This window comes from Oncorhynchus nerka, linkage group LG11 (genome assembly GCF_034236695.1).
Source record: "Oncorhynchus nerka isolate Pitt River linkage group LG11, Oner_Uvic_2.0, whole genome shotgun sequence".
NCBI classification, from domain to species: Eukaryota; Metazoa; Chordata; class Actinopteri; order Salmoniformes; family Salmonidae; genus Oncorhynchus; species Oncorhynchus nerka.
The window spans coordinates 46,282,425-46,296,378 of NC_088406.1; positions in this window are offsets into that span (position 1 = coordinate 46,282,425).

Consider the following 13,954-nt stretch of genomic DNA (forward strand, 5'->3'; position numbering starts at 1 on the left):
AGCAGCAAAGGGGGGAACCAACTCCATGTTAATGCCCATGATTTTAGAATGTTTAGATGTTTGACGAGAAGGTGTCCACATTCTTTTGATCATGTAGTGTTTTAGTTTATACGGATGTAAACAAAGCCCCAGGGCTTGGTCCTCCTGTCAATGACAAGGTTGATTTGTTGTGTTGATGTTAGCTGTGTGTTTATCACAGACACACAGTGAGCCTCAGAGACAGGCCAGACATCAGTCTCCCTCTGTGTGGGGTAGGAGCCAACAGAGTCAAGTGACTAATGATAACAGACGAGCACATCACCAGGCCCTTCCTCAGTTCACCCATATTGATGCAGGCCGGCCGTGTCACTGCCTACATAGTTAAGCGGTCAGTGTGACTTTCTGAAACGTGCCTACTTTGACCACATACAGAAGGAACGCCACCCGCCACCACTGAGCATCTCTCTTCTGACAGTGTCAACAGTCATGCCTGGGCACCGTCTGACGTGCTAATCGCCTGTGTCCCTCTTCTGGAAGACTCCTGGTTAAGATTGATGGCTGTTAAAATCCTCCCTGGGATCCTGACAGGTTTGTTTCAGGTCTCCTCTCGGTAAACAAAAGTGTCAAGGCTGACCGATGGTGATAGATCCCAGAGTGAGCGATGTGTGAGGCTTTTGTGTATTTGTCAGTGAGTGCAGTGGATATTGTGTGAGCATACATGTGTTTGGGTCATGGCAGTGTACGTGAGAGAAGGTATAGGACTGAAAGGATGTATAGGCCGTTAGACTATGGGAGATACTGTGAGTACAAAAGTGTGAGTGTATGGCTACGCGCGTTTGTCTATGCGTGTGTATTTGCAGGTGCATGAGTGTGTGCATGTCAGAGTGTATGTGTATGTATGAAAAATTGAGTGCTTAGCACTGTCAGAGGGGGCCGTGGCAGATGTGGCCCTGTCAGGTGGGGGAGCGCTATTCTGGTGTCACAATTTATCAGCGTCCCTAAGGTGGCTAGCCCACATATCATCCACTCTAGGATCTACACACACGTACGTACAGACGCGCTAGCTTTAATTAGCAGGCTGTCTACGGGGACTAACTGGGGATGGCACTTGTCACCAGGTTTACTCTGGAGCCTGTCGTGTTCCTCAGATGCTCTGCCATGATTACCAGCCCCTGCATCCACACATTTGTTCACCTTCAACATCTCCGCTCTCCTACTGTTTTACTCTCAGGCTGTCTGATATGTCGGACGGGTATGGACCTTCCTTCACTCAGTATGCTGACTAACAACAGCCTGTTAATATGAAAGCTCATGTAAATGACTGACCGGGACCATATTGTCAAATATTAGTCCATGCGTCTTCCTTCATTTTGTCACTGTGTATTCTGTCACCGTATATATTATTCTCTTGATGATTGGAATACTTTTGGTTGTTGTCAGTAATCAATTGGCGGAGCGCTTCATCCCAGAAGGAGTATCGCAATTCTTCTAAAGTTAATTAGCTTTGGTTCACCACACAGTCAGGTTTGTAACAGAATGCGAGTAGTCCTAAGTCAATACTAACCATGTGTCTATAGTATTTAATCTTGAGAGGCTGGGGGGGGGAATAACGATCACTGGCAGGTTAAGAACATATTGAATTAGATAAGGAATAGTTCATTTGTCAATACATTTCAAGTTGCGGATGGGTTGTGTCGTAGAAATTCAGTGCTCAGAGATTTGGTCATTTCTTCAAACAATCATCTTTATTTAATATTGATTTAATTACTGCAATAATGAGGCTGGTCGAGTTTTTCCTTGCCACAGTGCTTCAACATCTGCATTGCTTGCTCTTTGGGGTTTTAGGCTGTGTTTCTGTATATGCACTATGTGGCATCTGCTGATGTAAAAGGGGCTTTATAAATACATTTGATTGACTTCACTCGCCGACTAAGCGAGTGCAGTAAGTTAGCCTTACTGCAAGAACACACCCATAAATAACTAAAAATTCTCCCCAATTTCGTGATATCCAATTGCGACCATCGCTGCAAGTCCCCAACGGCAGAGGTCGAATGTCGGGTTTCTTAACCTCCTGAAATTTAAAGTCCCCATTGGGGACCCTATTAGGTTTGTTTTATTCAATTCATTCTAGTATGAGAATGGGAGCCCCTATCTGCAAAGCAGGGAGTCTGCGGAAAGCTGAGGTTCTTGGCTATTGATCAGTGCCTTCAGATCTTTGGTGTAACTTACTATGATACAGTTGAAGTTAACATACACTTAGGTTGGAGTCATTAAAACTCGTTTTTCAACCACTCCACAAATGTCTTGTTAACAAACTAGTTTTGGCTTCTCGGTTAGGACATCTACTTTGTGCAAAACACAAGTAATTTTCCCAACAATTGTTTACAGACAGATTATTTAACTTTTAACTCACTGTATCACAATTCCAGTGGGTCAAAAGTTTACATACACTAAGTTGACTGCCTTTAAACAGCTTGGAAAATTCCAGAAAATTATGTACTGGCTTTAGAAGCTTCTGAAAGGCTAATTGACATCATTTGAGTCAGTTGGAGGTGTACCTGTGGATGTATTTCAAGGCCTACCTTCAAACTCAGTGCCTCTTTGCTTGACATCGTGGGAAAAATCTAAAGATATCAGCCAAGACCTCAGAAAATTCAGACCTCCACATGTCTGGTTCATCCTTGGGAGCAATTTCCATACGCCTGGAGGTACCACGTTCATCTATACAAACAATAGTTGCGCAAGTATAAACACCATGGGACCATGCAGCCGTCATACCGCTCAGGAAGGAGACTCGTTCTGTCTCCTAGAGATGAACGTACTTTGTGCGAAAAGTGCAAATCAATCCCAGAACAACAGCAAAGGACCTTGTGAAGATGCTGGAGGAAACAAGTACAAAAGTATCTATATCCACAGTAAAAATGAGTCCTATATCGACATGACCTGAAAGGCCGCTCAGCAAGGAGGAAGCCACTGCTCCAAAACCGCTATAAAAAAGCCAGACTGCACATGGGAACAAAGATTGTATTTTTGGAGAAATGTCCTCTGGTCTGATGAAACAAAAAATAACTGTTTGGCCATAATGACTATCGTTATGTTTAGAGGAGAAAGGGGGAGGCTTGTAAGCCCGAAGAACACCATCCCAACCGTGAAGCACAGGGGTGGCAGCATCATGTTGTGGGGGTGCTTTGCTGCAGGAAGGATTGGTGCACTTCACAAAATAGATGGCATCATGAGGAGGAAAATTATGTGGATATACTGAAGCAACATCTCAAGACATCAGTCAGGAAGTTAAAGCTTGGTCGCAAATGGGTCTTCCAAATGGACAGTGACCAGAAGCTTACTTCCAAAGTTGTGGCAAAATGGCTTATGGACAACAAGGTCAAGGTTTTGGAGTGGCCATCACAAAGCCCTGACCTCAATCTCATAGAAAAAGTGTGGGTAGAACTGAAAAAGCATGTGCGAGCAAGGAGGCCTACAAACCTGACTCCATTACACCAGCTCTGTCAGGAGGAATGGGACAAAATTCACCCAACTTATTATGGGAAGCTTGTGGAAGGCTACCTAAACCATTTGACCCAAGTTAAACAATTTAAAGGCAATGCTACCAATACTAATGGAGTGAATGTAAATTTCTGACCCACTGGGAATGTGATGAAAGAAATAAAAGCTGAAATAAATAATTCTCTCTACTATTATTCTGACATTTCACATTCTTAAAATAATGTGGTGATCCTAACTGACCTAAGACAGGGAATTTTTACTAGGATTAAATGTCAGGAATTGTGAAAAACTTAGTTTAAATGTATTTGGCTAAGGTGTATGTAAGCTTCCAACTTCAACTGTATATGGGCATACACATTTATAAGGGCAGGCCGAGCCAATTTCATCACTTTAATTTAATCTCTTTAGCATAAAAGATGGCTCATCTAGGAGGGAAAAACTGAGAATATTAAACAGGGACCTAAAAAGAAGGCAGCTATGAATAAGTATACTGACCTAGAAGTTTTGAATAAAATGCTGGAGTAGGATTCGAATCAGGGGAGCGATTTGGACCACGAGGATTTTTCACTCGGCTGACGAAGAAGCTTTCTAGAAGGATTTTAGATCTGTCAGTAAATTATTTTCATTACTTTATCTAGCTAATTTACTATATATATCTATTTTGTTTTCTGCATTTTGGATTTAGTTTACATAGGCCTATGTAACAAGTAATTTCAATGTCATATAATTCCAAAGTAGTTATTGTCTATGTTTCATATTAGTTTGCTGTTCTAAGTTTCATTCTTGTAACTTTGGGGGCCACAACCCTCATGGCCATTATTTATTTGTGGTTCTCACCTCTGCCTTTGTCTCCAAAGTGGTATTGTTTGCATTGTGTGTATGTGTCACTGTACAGAGAAAGTTTAGGCTTGGTGTTTTTACTTTACAGTAATGTCGCTTTGTAAATTTAACCAACTGTAATTCTATGTGTCTTACAACAATTTATCCCTTTATTTTATTCACCACAGTAGGAAGGATTTGGATGATGTTTGGGAGCCACCCCTCCCCAGCAAGCGCCCCCGCCAGTCAACGTCTTCACCCCCACTGCTGTCTCAATCACCCCGTCTGATAGTTCTACATCTCCCACTCGACAAAGGCCCCTCTCCTCTTCAACCACACCCACTGCAGGCCCTGGCACCACTCCCCTCTTTGCAAGTTAATCTGAAGGTGCGGGGACAGGGAGGAGATCCAGGCCTCAACAGAGGGAGAAGCAGGAGGAGAGGCAGTGGAAGTAGCACAACAGAGGGAGATAAAACTGAGGACAGGTGGCATACATCCTTGAAGATGATGAGGAGCCAGAACAATTTTGGTGTAAACAACCTGAAGGCCCACAGTTGGTTAGTGATGAAACATACACCCCCTTACATCTGTTTGAGCTCTACTTTCCATCCTCTGTACTGAGAACACTAATTAGTAATACCAACAAGTATGGGGACAAGAAGCAGCAGGGGGGAAGGCAGAGACCATGGGTGACATGCTCCACTACATTTCCTTGGTGATTTACATGGAACTGGTAAAGGTATAAAGACTAGCTGACAACTGGAGCAAGTCCCTACTCTATCGGTTCGAGTTCTCACCTCCATCATGAGTGCAAACCAATTCTTGGCCATCAACCGTACTCTTCACATGAGTGACCCACAAAAGGATCAGGTGAATGACCAGAAGAAGGGGACTGCAGGGTATGATCGTCCTGCAAGAGTCAAGCCCCTTTATTATGACATGGTGGAGGCATACAACATTTACTTCCAACCGGCTCAAAATCTATCTATCTTTAGATGAGCGCATGGTTGCCTCAAATGTACGAATTGGCTTGAAGCAATATATTAAAAATAAGCCGGCCAAATGGGGCTACAAGCTCTTTGTGCGGATTCAGCCTCTGCCTACACATGGATCTTTTTTATCTACGAAGGCAAGGCCCACCCACTTGGAAGAGCCTTAGTTATGACTCTGTCATGCAGCTGATGGACTTCCCCTTACTTGGCAGTGGGTACATAGACCTCTTTTTAAAACAAAATAGGGGCTTTGTGCACCATTCATCCTAACTGAATGGGTTTCCCCAAGACCAAAGTAAACGACATGACAAAGACAGCAGAGAGGGGGACCATACGTTGGATCAGGACTAACAAGCTGCTTTTTGTGAAATGGAAGGACACTAGGGAAGTAACCATGCTCACCACACAGCATAAGGCATTCAATAACGACCACGTCTCTAGGAGGGGGAAAAATGCCTTTGGGGCAAGGGACGAATGTCCCTATTCCTGTTTCTGTAAAGGACTACAATGCCAGCATTGGGGGGTGTCGACCTATCTGATGCTCTGATAGGCTACTACCAGGTCCTCCACCAGACCAGGAAGTGGTATAAGACTTTTTCACCACTTTGTGGACATTGCTACAGTAAATGCTTTCATTCTCCGCAAACAGATGGCCAAAGTAAAAGGTCAAACCCCTCTCTCTCAGTTGGCCTTCAGAGAGCAGCTGGTGTTGGGAATGGCTGAATTGGGGGCCCAAAGCAACCTCACAACAATCACAAGACCCCCCACTCAAGGTGAGTGCCACTATTCAACACACATGCCAAACGACAAAAATAACTACAAGCATTGCACAAAACACAGAGGGGGGTGAAATGCCAGATCTTCTGTCCGTAATGCCAGTTTGCTTTTTATCACGATATGCACAAGCTACGGTGAAAGTGAAATCTAGTCATCTACACCTGGGATATAAAATGAACACGAATGCCATTTGTATATAGTTCCGCTTATTTCTATTTTTGCGCCTTTTTTAGAGAAAGACATTTGTAACCAAGTTAGTTTTTTATGTACACTACCGTTCAAAAGTTTGGGGTCACTTAGACATGTCCATTTTTCCCCCCATTTAAAATAACATCAAATTGATCAGAAATAGCGTAGACATTGTTCATGTTGTAAATTACTATTGTAGCAGTAAACTTCTTTTTCATTTAAAAAAAAAATGGAATATCTACATAGGCTTACAGAGGCCCATTGTCAGTAACCATCAATCCTGTGTTCCAATGACACGTTGTTAGTTAATCCAAGTTGATCATTTTAAAAGGCTAATTGATCATTAGAAAACCCTTCTGCAATTATGTTAGCACGGCTGAAAACCGTTCTGATTTAAAGAAGCAATAAAACTGGCCTTCTTTAGACTAGTTGAGTAGCTGGAGCATCAGCATTTGTGGGTTCGATTACAGGCTCGAAATGGCCAGAAACAAAAAACTTTCCACTGAAACTTGTCAGTCTATTCTTGATCTGAGAAATGAAGGCTATTCCATGTACAACTTCCTTCACAGAACAGCGCAAATTGGCTCTAACCAGAATAGAAAGAGGAGTGGGAGGCCACGGTGCACAACTGAGCAAAAGGACAACTACATTAGTGTCTAGTTTGAGAAACAGACACCTCACAAGTCCTCAACTGGCAGCTTCATTAAATAGTACCCACAAAACACAAGTCTGTACGTCAACAGTGAAGAGGCGACAGACACTGGCAAAGTTCCTCTGTGTACTTTTGCCCATATTAATCTTTTCTTTTTATTGGCCAGTCTAAGATATGACTTTTTCTTTGCAACTCAGCCTTGAAGACCAGCATCCCGGAGTCGCCTCTTCACTGATGACGTTGAGACTGGTGTGTTGAGGCAAGATGTTTTGAGGCAAGACCCGTGGCAAGATGAAACAATAATGATTCATCAATAGGTCAGCCGCTGTCTTTGTTATTCATTTATTATTGGGCTTTAAAGCTTCTGGAGCAGACTGTGTATAATGAAGCACCTCTCCTTGGCACTCATATGCTCCAGTAGCTAGCTGAGATCAAGCCAGAGCAGACCACTTGTGAGTTGCGACGTATTCAAACAGATGTGCAGAAACTCCTAAAACCCGCAGACATCTTGAATAGCTATTAGAATAGATTTTAGACCTACAAGTAGGCCTTCAACGCTGGGATGAACTGCTGTCCATTTATGAATCTACTTCCCATTTATGCACATGTATCAAGGACACAGGACTTTATACATAATACAATGGCACTGAAAGGAGGTCTACACTGTGCCACCGTACACACTCAGGTTGTTCAACTGATGTACAATGCATCTGACACAGTGGTTGTGATACAGCTGATATTTTGTAATGTATAGTTTGGAGTTTGTCTGCACAAAAATGCTTAACTATTGTGCGGTGTCTCCAGAATGTTTGTGTAGTCAATTTTTCTGCAGAAAAACTCTGTTGTATCACAACCGTTGTGCCAAATGCGTGGTACATCAGATGTATAACTTGAGTGGGGATGGGCCTTATGTCGGGTTGCTTGTGCTGTTGGTTGATGTAACATTCCTTTCTACTGTATGTCTGCATTATAGGAACGTTGTTTGGCTGCCTAACTCTGAGTAGAAACCCCACTGAGCATTACAGTCCATAGGTTTCCAAATCAAAAAACATGAAACGCCATAGCTTTTCCACCGCCTTCAAATAGAAGTGTACCGGACACTCCTCTGTCCCCTGCTCATAACCATACAATCAAATCAGTGAAAAATCACTAGTCCATATCATTGTGCATGCTTTATACCCAGTCTGTTTGGAGAGACGAGGCTTTCATGGGCCTGCCATTTTTTTAAAACAGCCAGGAGATTCTCTATCTCACTGACTTATGTTGCTCCTGCTGTAAAGGTGATGTATTTTTCTCTCTCTCAACACATCATCCACCTCAACTGAAGGCTCGCTGAAGACTTCATGGTTGTTAATATTTTTTTTATTTTTTTTTTACATTTTTGTCATTTAGCAGATGCTCTTAACCAGAGCGACTTACAATTGGTGCATTCATCTTAAGATAGCTAGGTTAGATTACAACACATCACAATCGTACAAAGTACATTTCCCTCAACAACGCATTTATCAGTGCAAGTAGGAAAAGACTAACTCCTTTTTTTTGCTACCTCATGCGAAAGCTCGCTGGAAGACTGGTTGTTGCTTTTTAAAATTGTATTTATCCCACATTTTCTTCGTTGAAACTTTCCCCCACTATTAATGAAAAAAACAATTCAACAAATATATTTCCTCATTTAAAGATGTCTGTCTTCCACTTCCCGTTTGCAATTACAGCTACAGATTGGTGGTGCATGCCCTCATGTAAACAACGCTTGTAAATTGATATTAAATCAAAGTATTCATTGTGTCAGTCAGACTTGAAAGGCAACGTAAAATGCTTTACCTCGATGCCCTGAAAGTAGTTTTCTGCTGCCTTCGGTTTGACGTTGGCTGTATGTCTCTTGACTAGCTGATGGATCTCTAGATCCTCCTCTTCGCCATTGTAAGGCTCGACTTTGATTTACATACCGCGTCTGAATTGCATTGCTAATATAGCAACCTTCTCAATAAACACAAAAGTCATCATTACATTGTATCACAGGTTAAACAAATATGCTTTAGAATAACTAGGAACTTTTAAAGCCTGAGAAACACATGACCTAGATTCGTACTTATACATTCAGCATACAGTGGCAAGAGAAAGTATGTGAACAATTTGGAATTACCCAGACTTACAATTAGATCTGATCTTCATCTAAGTCACAACAATAGACAAACACAGTCTGCTTCAACTAATAACACACGTTATTGTATTTTTCTTGTCTATATTGAATACATAATTTAGTCATATGCACCAGGTGTAGACCTTACAGTGAAATGCTTACTTACGAGCCCCTAACCAACAATGCAGTTTTAAAAAATACGGATAGGAAATAAAAGTAACAAGTAATTCAAGTGCAGCAGTAAAATGGCAATAGTGAGACTATATACAGGGGGGGTACCGCTCAATGAGGTTAAGAATCCTAGAGTGCCAGCTAAAGACTGGACATCTCTGGAACATGCTAACATCTCTGTTGACGAGTCTACGATATGTAAAACACTAAACAAGAATGGTGTTCATGGGAGGAGACCATGGAAGAGGCCACTGCTGTCCAAATAAAACATTGCTGCACATCTGAAGTTCGCAAAAGAGCCCCTGGATGTTCCATAGCACTACTGGCAAAATATTCTGTGGACAGATGAAACTACAGTTGAGATGCTTGGAAGGAACACAACACTGTGTGTGAAGAAAAAAAGACACAGCACACCAACATCAAAACCTCATCCAAACTGTAAAGTATTGCTGCCTCAGGGCCTGGATAGCTTGCTATCATCGACAGAAAAATGAATTTGCAAGTTTATGAAGACATTTTGCAGGATGAATGTTAGACTATCTGTTTGCCAATTGAAGCTCAACAGAAGTTGGGTGATGCAACAGGACAACGACCCAAAACACAGAAGTAAATCAACAACATAATAGTTTCAAATACACCTGGAGTGAAAATACACCTGGAGTGGCCCAGTCAGAGTCCTGACCTCAACCGTATTTAAGATGCTGTGACATGACCTCGAGAGCGGGTAATTTTATTTATTTTACCTTTATTTAACTAAGTCAGTTAAGAACATTAAGAATTATTGCTTAACTGAAACAGTTTTTTAAAGAGGAATGGTCCAAAATTCCTCGTTACCGTTGTGCAGGTCTGATCCGCAACTACAGAGAACATTTGGTTGAGGATATTGCTACCAAAGGATGGTCAACCAGCTATTAAATCTAAGGGTTCACATACTTTTCCCACCCTGCACTGTGAATGTTTGCACGGTGTGTTCAATAAAGACATGAAAATGTATCATTGTTTGTGTGTTATTAGCTTAAGCAGACTGTTTGTCTATTGTTGTAACTTAGATGAAGATCCGATCACATTTTATGACCAATTTATGCAGAAATCCAGGCAATTCCAAAGGGTTCACATTCTCTTTCTTGCCACTGTTTGTGCTGACCCTGAAAATGTGTAATTTATGACCAAAGTGGATACTTTGCATGTTCCTCTCGGAGACACACAGTAGTTAGAGCATAACACTAGGGGTGTGTCTACACTTGACACTTACATGCGACTTGAGTGTTGGCGCTCCAGTTTCAGTTGCAACACTTATTCTATGTCCTCCATAAAGCATTCCTTTGTCTATTTTCAGTGGCACTACCCCGGTTACATGGCCCCCCCACAGTTGATTATTTCAGACTCTGTTGAGAGCATTTGATTAATTCATGTTTTGCTCTTGTTATACTTGGACACCTTCCACCACTTTGCCTCTGGTCTCAGCAACGGCTGCATGCAGCAGCTCCAACATTTAGACAGTTTCACACGGCTCTCTAGAGGGTTTAGGCGGCCATTTCGGCTCCGTTTCAATTGAAGTCACAGTGCTGTGTTACCTGTCACCATGCTTTAGACTATAGGGGTTTGTCTGCTCTGCTTCAGTCCATGCGGGAGAAATCAGGCTAAGGCGGAAGAAACAAGACAGAATTAAAAGTTAGTTTAAGAAGAGTAATTCCAAAGCGCTCTACTCTGCTCCACTGGTTTTTCAAAACAGAATAGTGTTACATTTCAATTAATAATTGCAGCTAGAACCCATATTCATAGAGCAGCCACAAGGTAATGAACATTTTATCAGTTGTGAGTTAAAGATGAGTAGGCTGTGATGTCTCTATCCAGGATACTCAGAATGCATATATTGCATACTGCATATAGAAGCGTGGTTCTCCCGATGCTGCCTTCAAAGAAATCCCTGGAGATGCAGAGCACTTGTTGGCTGCTTTTCCTTCATTCTGCGGTCTAACTCATTTCAAACCATCTCAATTGGGAGGCCAGGTCATCTGATGCAGCACTCCATCACACTCCTTCTTGGTCAAATAGCCCTTACACAGTCTGGAGGTGTGTTGGGTCATTGTCCTGTTGAAAAACAAATGATAGTCTCACTAAGCGCAAACCAGATGGGAGGGTGTATCACTGCAGAATGCAGTGGTAGCCATGCTGGTTAAGTGTGTCTTGAATTCTAAATGAATCACTGACGGTATCACCAGCAAAGGACCCCGACAACATCACTCCTCCTCCTCCATGCTTCATGGTGGGAACCACACATGCGGAGATCATCCGTTCACCTACTCTGTGTCTCACAAAGACACGGCAGTTAGAACCAAAAACCTCTCATTTGGACTCATCAGAACAAAGGACAGATATCCACCGTTCTAACATCCATTGCTCGTGTTTCTTGGCCCAAGCAAGTCTTCTTATTATTGGTGTCCTTTAGTAGTGGTTTCTTTTTGCAGCAATTCGACCATGAAGGCCTGATTCACGCAGTCTCCTCTGAACAGTTGACATTGAGATGTGTCTGTTACTTGAACTCTGACGCATTTATTTGGGCTGCAATTTCTGTGGCCGGTAACTCGAATGAACTAATCCTCTGCAGCAGAGGTAACTCTGGGTCTTCCTTTCCTGTGGCAGTCCTCGTGAGAGCCAGTTTCATCATAGCGCTTGATGGTTTTTGCGACTGTTTTCCGTATTCACTGACCTTCATGTCTTAAAGTAATGATGTACTGTCGTTTCTCTTTACTGGAGCTGGAGCTGTTCTTGCCAAAATATGGATTTGTCTTTTACCAAATAGGACTATTGTCACGCCCTGGCCATAAAGAGGTTTTTATTTTCTATTTTGGTTAGGCCAGGGTGTGACATGGGTGGGTATTATAGTTTCTTTATTTCTATGTTTTCTGTTTCTATGTTTTGGCCGGGTATGGTTCTCAATCAGGGACAGCTGTCTATCGTTGTCTCTGATTGGGAATCATACTTAGGTAGCCTGTTTTTCCACCTTAGTTGTGGGTAGTTGTCTTTGTTAGTGGCCTGTATAGCCCTAGTAAGCTTCACATTCGTTTTGTTGTGTCTTGTTTTGTTGGCGACATTTTAAATAAAGAGAAAATGTACGCTCACCACGCCACACCGTGGTCTGGTCATTTCCCTGACGACGTTCGTGACAGCTATCTTCTGTATATCAACCCAACCTTGTCACAACACAACTGATGCTCAAACGCATTAAGAAGGAAAGAAATTCCACAGATTACCTTTAACAAGGCACACCTGTTAATTTAAATGCATTCCAGGTGACTACCTCATGAAGCTGATTGAGAGAATGCCAAGAGTGTGCAAAGCTGTCATCAAGGCAAAGGGTGGCTATTTTGAAGAATCTCAAATATAAAATATATATAAATATATTTAACACTTTTTTTGGTTACTACATGATTCCATATATGTTATTTCATAGTTTTGATGTCTTCACTATTATTTTACAATGTAGAAAATAGTAAAAATAAATGTAAAACCCTTGAATGAGTAGGTGTGTCCAAACTGTTGACTGGTACTGTTATTGGATTTATAGACATTATGGACAGTATGTGTATAGAGTATATCTGTAGAATACATAGGATAAAAGTGTATGTGTGAGTTATATATACAGTGGGGCAAAAAAGTATTTAGTCAGCCACCAATTGTGAAAGTTCTCCCACTTAAAAAGATGGGAGAGGCCTGTAATTTTCATCATAGGTACACTTCAACAGAAGTGAATATATTTGCAAATGATGGTGGAAAATAAGTATTTGGTCACCTACAAACAAGCAAGATTTCTGGCTCTCACAAACCTGTAACTTCTTCTTTAAGAGGCTCCTCTGTCCTCCACTCATTACCTGTATTAATGGCACCTGTTAGAACTTGTTATCAGTATAAAAGACACCTGTCCACAACCTCAAACAGTCACTCTCCAAACTCCACTATGGCCAAGACCAAAGAGTTGTCAAAGGGCACCAGAAACCAAATTGTAGACCTGCACCAGGCTGGGAAGACTGAATCTGCAATATGTAAGCAGCTTGGTTTGAAGAAATCAACTGTGGGAGCAATTATTATGAAATGGAAGACATACAAGACCACTGATAATCTCCCTCGATCTGGGGCTCCACGCAAGATCTCACCCCGTGGGGTCAAAATGATCACAAGAACGGTGAGCAAAAATCCCAGAACCACACTGGGGGACCTAGTGAATGACCTGCAGAGAGCTGGGACCAAAGTAAAAAAGCCTACCATCAGTAACACACTACGCCACCAGGGACTCAAATCCTGCAGTGCCAGACGTGTCCCCCTGCTTAAGCCAGTACATGTCCAGGCCTGTCTGAAGTTTGCTAGAGAGCATTTGGATGATCCAGAAGAAGATTGGGAGAATGTCATATGGTCGGATGAAACCAAAATATAACGTTTTGGTAAAAACTCAACTCGTCATGTTTGGAGGACAAAGATTACTGAGTTGCATGCAAAGAACACCATACCTACTGTGAAGCATGAGGGTGGAAACATCATGCTTTGGGGCTGTACCTACTGTGTTTTTCTGTAAAGGGACCAGGACGACTGATCCGTGTAAAGGAAAGAATGAATGGGGCCATGTATCGTGAGATTTTGAGTGAAAACCTCCTTCCATCAGCAAGGGCATTGAAGATGAAACGTGGCTGGGTCTTTCAGCATGACAATGATCCCAAACATACCGCCCGGGCAACG